Raw genomic sequence first — 8220 nt, 5'->3', positions numbered from 1 at the left:
GGCTCCTGCGGGTTTGAAACTCGCTAGTCGTCATCACGGGAGGGCGGGACAACAGGCAATAGCCTCTTTGCGGTTGGCTCTGGCCTTGAGAGCCTGACTTGGGGCCCTTTGATTGGAAGAACGTGCAGTGCATCTCGGCATTGAGGGCGGCTTCCTCGGGGCGCGCCACCGCCCGCCTCTGAGTCCGCCTCTGAGTGGGCGTGGGGCCCTCCGAGGGATCTCAGCCAGGCTGGCGGTTAGGGGTGCGGTTACGTTGCATCCAGCTGGGGTTGGCGCTCCGGGAGTTCCTGAGCGGAGAGGCAGGGCGGTCTTCCCAGGCTGCTGGGATTCCTTCGTCTCAGAGTCTCAGACTCACAGGAAGCTATGAAAAAATAGTATTATAAAGAGGACATGTGGGTCTTATGCATCTAAAGGCTCCTAATTTTAGTACTGCAGGGTGGCTCCTTTAATTGAGGTAAAATATGCATAACATCATATATACCATTTTAACCATTTTAAAGTTACATTTTCCAAAAATGTGCAGTTCAGTGGTATTAAGTACCCTCACATTGTGGGACAACCATCACTACTGTCCTTTCCAGAACTTTTTCGTCTTCCCCAACTGAAACCCTGTCCCCATCACTTACTCCGCCCTCCTCCCTCCTCCAGCCCCAGGCAATCACCGTTCTAGTTTCTGTCTCTGTGGATTTGACAACTGTAGGTGCCAGGTAAGTAGAATCATGCAGTATTTGTTCTGTGGCTGACTTGTTTCACTTAGCATAAAGTTTTCAAGGTTCATGCATGTGTAGCATGTGTCGGAATTTCCTTTTAAGGGGGAATAGCATTCCGTTGTGTGGACATGCCACATTTTGCTTCTTGGTCCGTCCCTCTCCGGACGCCTGAGTTGCTTCCACTTTGTGGCTGTTGTGAATAATGATATGAACATGAATGTACAAATAATTCTTTGAGACTCTCCTTTTCATTCTTTTGGGTGTATACCAAGAAGTGGTATTGGATCAAATGGCAATTCTATTTTAAATTTTTTGAGAAACTGCCTTACTCCTCTCAGGATGATCTCTTGTTCAAGGTATATTTTCGATTTCGCCTCATCAGCTGACTATAAGGCCATAAGGCTAACGGAGAAAGGGACGGTGGATGGGAGGCCTAGTTGCCCTGAGTCCCTAGGCACACTTCATTCCCCTTGTTTTAATCCTAATTTTTTTTTTTCTTTTGAAGTTTGTCCTGTTTCATCTATTCTCCAGTTTCTTGAAGAGGGCTGGAAAATGCTTTTGGCTCCTTGTGTGTCAAGGTGCGTCTTTCATGGATGCTGGAGAGGTGGTGGATAGAGGGGCAGTCGTACGTGGGTACCTGTTGGCCAGGTTCAGCTCACCAGTTGGGTGAGCTGCGGCCACGCAGCAGCCCTTCTCTTTAGCCCTAAATAGGGAGTTCGGAGGAGAGCCAGGGTTTCTGGATTCATGCATTTTGATATTTTCAATAGTGTATAAAATGTTTGAAATAGGAAACCCGATCATTGTTTCTGTTAATGACTGAGAAAGGGACTCTTTCACCGAGTTTCAGAAAAGTGAAGACGGTTCTGTTTTGGTCTCTGTAGAATCTAGGTGATTGAATGCATCTCAGTTTTAGAAGTCACCTTGCCTAATCTCCCACCCAGTGCTGGAGTATTCCACGGACTCCATGTAGGTACTGCACCTTTGCAGGAATACTGCTGGTGTTGGTGAGCTGCCTCACCTGTCCTGTTATTGGAGACCCCTGCTTATTAGGAAACTTAAAATGAACTCAAATGAGCTTCCTCGCTCATTGGTCCTAGTCCTTTGGAGTAACATAGGCCAGTTCTGCCTCCTTTTCTCCATCCTTTGGGTATTTGAAGGTCTATCTTGTAGGACACAAAATGTGGGAAAATAGCTAGGCAGGTTTAAAAATTCTCAACTCTACCAAGCATGGTGGTGACTCATGCCTGTAATCAATCCCAGCACTTTGTGAAGCTGAGGCAGGAGGATTGCTTGAGCCCAGGAGTTTGAGACCAGACTGGGCAACATAGCAAGACCCCATTTCTAAAAAAGAAAAATACAAAAATTAACCAGGCATGGTGGCACACACCTGAAGTCCCTTCTACTCAGGAGGCTGAGGTGGGAGGATCACTTGAGCCTAAAAGTTCAAGGCTGCAGTGAACTATGGTCATGCCACTGCACTCCAGCGTGGGAGGCAGAGCAAGACCCTGTCTCCAAATAAATAAATAAATAAATAAAATTCTCAACTAATTCATCAAAGTATCCTCTGTAGCTCTCCATGATCCTGGTGTTTTTTATTTTTTATTTTATTTTTTATTTTTATATATTTTTTTAGAGGAGTCTGGCTCCATTGCCTGGCTGGAGTGCAGTGGCATGATCTGAGCTCACTGCAGCCCCCAACTCTCTGGCTTAAGTGATCCTCCCACCTCAGCCACCCATCGGGGTAATTTTTGTATTTTTTGTAGAGATGGGGTTTTGCCATGTTGCCCCAGGCTGGTCTCGAACTCCTGGCTCAAGCAATCCACCTGCCTCCATCTCCTAAAGTGTTTGGATTACAGGTGTGAGCCACCACACCAGGACAATCCTGGTGGCTTTAAAGGTTTCCCATTGCTCTCAGGCTAATGACCTATAAGCACCTGAAGGGCTTGGGCTTTTACTCCCTCAGCCTTAGCCACCTCCCTTAGCCTTAGCCCACACTTCTCTCCCCTTGCTAACTGTCATCCAGACACATTGTTTTTCCCTTTCCATACTCCTCTCTGTCTGGGAATCCAAACTTTCTTTTTCATTTCTCTTAGTTAATTATTATTTTTACTCTAACAGCCTTACTGAGATATTCACGTGCCGTACAATTCTCCCACTTACAGCATACAATTCAATTTTCTAACATATTCATCACCCCCTGAAGAAACCCTATACTGATTAGCAGTCACTCCCCATTCTCCCCTTCTCTCAGCCTCTAGAAACCACGAATCTACTTTCCATCTCTATAGATTTGCCTTCTAGACATTTCATATAAAATTATGCAATTTGTGGTTTCTGATGGGCTTCTTTTGTTACCAATATATCATGGGTTTGGTCTAGGTCCTGCTGCTCACCGCACAGAAAGCCAATCACTGAGATGACAAGTATTACCAGGGAAGAAGGCTTTAAGTGGGTGCTGCAGCCCAGGAGATGGGAGCTCAATCTCAAATCCATCTCCCTAACCTAAAACCAGGGATTTAGATAGCAGGGAAGAAATGTAACAATGCATAAGAAAACAGGAACCAGGGAGGGGCAAGGAAGCAATCCTGATGAATGAAGGGTCCTAAGTCTCATTGCCTGGATGTGGTGATCTGGTGAGTTTCAGTTCTTTGATACTTTTTTTGAAAGGCCTGAAGGTCTTTTCCCCAGAAAGGAACTCAAACAAAACAAATATAAGCTTGAAGCTTTAAGACCAGAAGGATCAATTTCTATGTTTATGCGAAAGAATAGTCTATGGGACTACTGGGTCAGTTTCACTTTCGCTTAGTATACTGTTTTCAACGTTAATCCACATAGCATGTGTCAGTACTTCATTCCTTTTTATGACTGGGTATTCCATTGTGCAGATATACAGTATTTTATTTACCATTCATCAGTTGATGGACATCTAGGTTCTTTCCACTTTTTGGCTATTATGAATAATGCTGCTATGAACTTTCATGTATACGTTTTTGTGTAGACATATGTTTTCAATACTCATGGGTATATACCTAATGAGAGGAATTACTGTGTCATACGATAGTTCTATCTTTAACCATTTGGGGAACTGCCAGACTGTTTCCCAAAGCAGCTGCAGCATTTTACATTCCTACCAGCAGTGTATGAAAGTTCCAGTTTCTTCACATCCTCAACAACATTTGTTATTGTCCATCTTTTAAATTATAACCATCCTAGTGGGTGTGAAGCGGTGTCACATTGTGGTTTTTATTTGTATTTCCTTGATGACTAATGATGTTGAGCATCTTTTTATGTGTTTACTGGCCATTTGTATATCTCTCTTCAGAGTCTTTACCTATTTTTAAATTGGGCGAGTTATCTTCTTACTTTTTTTTTTTTTAGATGGAGCTTCACTCTATTTCCCAGGCTGGAATGCAGTGGTGTGATCTCAGCTCACTGCAACTTCCACCTCCTGTGTTCAAGTGATTCGAGTGCCTCAGCCTCCCAAGTAGCTGGGATTACAGGCACCTGCCACCACGCCCAGCTAATTTTTTTTTTTTTTTTTTTTTTGTATTTTTAGTAGAGACGAGGTTTCACCATGTTGGCCAGGCTGGTCTCTTTGTTGACTCTTAATCATCCTTCAGTCTCAGACAAAACATCCCTTTCTCAAGGATTGTGATTAGCTTGCTTATGTGCTTATCTTTCTCCCTGCTAGTCTGTAAACTGAGGGTAGGCCACTATATTCATTGTTTTTGGCACCAAAGAGAAACTAAATTAATGTCTTTTGAATGAATAGGGCTTTCTCCTTTTAAAGATCCTTTCAATACAGTAACCACACTATGTATAAGTAGCCACAAGCCCATTCAATAATACTACTAGCTCTTATAGCCCATCTGTCTCTGCCTTGTCTACCACAATATCACTAGAGACTTTGCTAAATGCAATGGTAAAAATCAAAATACAGGCTGGGTATGGTGGTTCATGCTTGTAATCCCAGCACTTTGGGAAGCCAAGGTGGGAGGATTGCTTGAAGCCAGGCATTTGAGACCAGCCTGGGAAACAGAGAGAGACCCCATCTCTATAAACCACACCTCCCACCCTCCCAGAAAAGAAAATGAAGTCACCAAGGATGGCTGACTGACTGATCAAGTGACTTTACCTGATGGTTTGTAGAATATTTACCTTCACCCACGTGGGAGGATTGCTTGAGCCAATCCTCAGTGTGGATTCAGGAACTTGATTTAATTGGTATCCTGATCGTGGATTAGATTCTCAGGGATACCTTCACTAAGTAAAAATGATAATAGCTACTCTTAAGTAAAATAATGAATGCATCAAACACTCTAAATCCATGGTGCTGTGCTAAGCTCTTTCTGTATTTTATCTCATTTGATATTACAAACCTTTGATGTGTTAATAATTACTATCTCCATTTTTACAAGTAAGGAAACTGGCATTGAGAGATTAAGAGACTAGCCCAAATCACAAAGTAAATGAGATTTGAATCCAGTCTTGATTCCAAATTCTACAGTATTCTAGATTCAAAGAGACTAAATGATAAGCTGGAGAGCCAATTTTACTTTATAACAGGGTTAGAATGGCAGAAGGGACCTGACATTCACACCTCTAACCAGTGCATCCTCTTCCTGAAGGCAAATATGCAGGAAATCTGTAATAAGAACTTCCTTTGGTGAAGGCCAGGTGCAGGGGCTCACAATTGTAATTCCAGTACTTTGGGAGGCCAAGGTGGGAGTTTGAGAACAGTCTGGGCAACATATTGAAACCCTGTCTCTACAGACAAAAACAAAAACACAGAACAACTTCAAGAAAACTCTTGATATGGATCAGAACAAGAGGAATTATCTATCTGATCCAAATGCTTAATGACTTTAAGCCACAATCCACTCACTGCCACAATAGAGATATACCTGCCAATGCCACTCAGGTAATCCCATCAAAAGTGGTAATGAGGTCTGCAGCATGAGTTGTTCTTAGTGATCCCAGGCTGAGACCTTGGGATTGCAGCATTTTATTATATGTATGTACAAAACATCTGTTGAATAATCTTCTAAATTGATGCAATACATTCATATCAAGAATACCTGTCCGTAATCTCCGTAAACCCTCTCCTTTCTGTTTTTAAAAGAAGTAACAGCGTTTCTCCTCACATGACAAAGAAGTGACTTCACCATCCATGAAATAGTGAATAGGAGCTCTGTGGAAGGAAATTAGCTCTACTTCTTGGTGGAGATGAGAAGGGAGAGTTCCTCTGAAAATCAAGGCTCTTGTCATGCGAGGAGCCAAAGTTGTTTTTTAGAGTGTGGAGAGTTGAGAAGATAAGACAGGGAACATCCACTCATGTTTTTCTTATTCCATAGGCCTCTCAATTGGGCAAAGCACTCCAGACCTTTGGAAGAGTGACTCCAAAGGCAAGCACCTGCTTGGCAGGCCCCTCAGTTTCTATGCAAGTATAAGTGAGTATATAAAATGGGAGTACTTGTGCTGTTGAATACCTTATTTCCAAATGAGATTTGCTGGTGTCCCTGTGGCTGTGAGAAGGCCTCTGCTGAATTGATGCAACTTGTGTGTTCTCATCTCTTCTCACCCTGGATTGACTTGCCCAAAGGGAAGCCATTATTAACACTATGATAAAACCACCCTTAATCTGGGACTGTCTTCATGCAGTGTTTCTTAACCAATGATAAACATGAGAGTTACTTTCGGAGCTTAACGAATTTAAGATGCTCAAGTTCTACCCAAACTGACTGAATCTCCAGAGGTGAGGCCCAGGGATGTATACTTTTGAGCCAGACCTCAGTTTACCCTCCAGAGCTTAGCCTCTTTGCTTATAAGGTTGCATGACACCCTTTGTTTGTCTGTCAGCCACTCTGATAAAAAAAAATTGGTAAGGGATAAGTTTTTGAGAAGGAGGAGCAAAGGTGTTCTTGGCCAGTGAGGGCCAATGACAGGGAAACGCAAACAATATATCCATAAGAAAGGTAAATTACTCTATAGAGCATTTAGGATAAATGAACATCTCATGCCTAGGGTTGAGAGAGGGTACCAAAAAAAAAAAAAAAAAAAAAAAAAAGACCAGAGCTCGATACACGAAGCAATAAATGGAATAAAGATTTTTTTCCTTGTAAATTAAAAAAATCCCTTGTTACTGAGGTATAATTTATTTTATATATAGTTCAATGAGGTGTTGTAGGATAATACATTTTTTGTAAATTGTTATATTGTCATATAATCATACATTCATTTTTTAAAGTCAGAAATGTATATAACCATTAAACTTATAAATAAGTCATTCAGAGATACAGATACACGAGCATATTTTATATCCACCACAACAATTATTACTATCTCAACAATTCCATCACCCCCCAAATTTCAAGGGTAGGTGTTTTTAAATGTCAGAAGAGTCTCCTCAGTGGGAGGAAGGTTAGGGAAATATCTTTTGGCTTTTGGCTCTGTGCCTTGGGTTTAAAGGCAGGGATTTGGCTTTACTGTCATTGATTTGGAACCTGATATATAGGACCATAAGAAAAGAAATAGACTCTAACAAGTTCTGTGCTAAGACTGTTGAGTCTCACCATGGTGACTCTTACTGTTTAGGCAATGATGGAGGTGGGGCAGACCATATGGATAGCTGGCCTGGGAGAATAACACTCCAAGGCCATTTCTACAATGATTCAATGTTTCACTGTTAATCAGAGACTGAGCAGCTATTATACTTTTTAAGATGTCTTGAATTTGTGTTGCTTGCTCAGTGTTTTGTATTTCCTTATTTCTTAAAATATATTAATATTAAAATCTTTAATATTCTTAAAACCAAAGGAGAGTAAGAAATCAAGTCTTACTTAGTCTTGCTCTAGCCAGACTTGGGGTAAGGAAACCCTAGGAAAGTCATGGCTGCTAGAAAGAAAAGGGTGAGACAAATGAGAGACCAGGTCTCTGTGGCGCTCTGTATCAGTTAAGCTAGATTTGACTGCACCTCATAGCAAACCCAGTAAAAATGGCTTAATACCAGTAGCATTTCTTGTTTTCTTAAAATCTGGAGGTAGGTTCTCGGTGTAACAATGTTGTCAGAGGCCGGGCGCGGTGGCTCAAGCCTGTAATCCCAGCACTGTGGGAGGCCGAGATGGGCGGATCACGAGGTCAGGAGATGGAGACCATCCTGGCTAACACGGTGAAACCCCGTCTCTACTAAAAAATACAAAAAACTAGCCGGGCGCGGTGGCGGGCGCCTGTAGTCCCAGCTACTCCGGAGGCTGAGGCAGGAGAATGGCGTGAACCCGGGAGGCGGAGCTTGCAGTGAGCTGAGATCCGGCCACTGCACTCCAGCCTGGGTGGCAGAGCGAGACTCCGTCTCAAAAAAAAAAAAAAAAAAAAAAAAAAAAAAAAACAATGTTGTCAGAGATGCTGGCTGTTTTTCTCCTTCCACTCTGCATTCTTCATTGTGTCGCTCTGACTTCCCAGTTGTTGCAAGTTGGAGACCACAGTTCCGAGCTTCACTTCCTCATAGAACGTG

The 8220-nt window shown here is 42.5% G+C and overlaps 1 protein-coding gene across 3 annotated transcripts in view; it reads left to right on the top strand.

The window, feature by feature from the left end:
• Positions 1 to 195: 195 nt before the first annotated feature.
• The window catches only part of IL37 (interleukin 37), a 164504-nt gene continuing 156479 nt past the window's right edge, over positions 196 to 8220 (top strand). For all 3 annotated transcript variants that reach the window (XM_050752968.1, XM_050752964.1, XM_050752965.1), the window contains exons 1-2: positions 196 to 454; positions 6065 to 6160. The gene's annotated coding sequence lies outside the window, so the exon portion shown is untranslated. The remainder of the gene's footprint in view (positions 455 to 6064; positions 6161 to 8220) is intronic.

Source organism: Macaca thibetana, chromosome 13 (assembly GCF_024542745.1).
Source record: "Macaca thibetana thibetana isolate TM-01 chromosome 13, ASM2454274v1, whole genome shotgun sequence".
Taxonomy (NCBI): domain Eukaryota; kingdom Metazoa; phylum Chordata; class Mammalia; order Primates; family Cercopithecidae; genus Macaca; species Macaca thibetana.
Note: the sequence above shows the minus strand (reverse complement) of the source record. Positions and strands in the feature narration are given on the sequence as shown.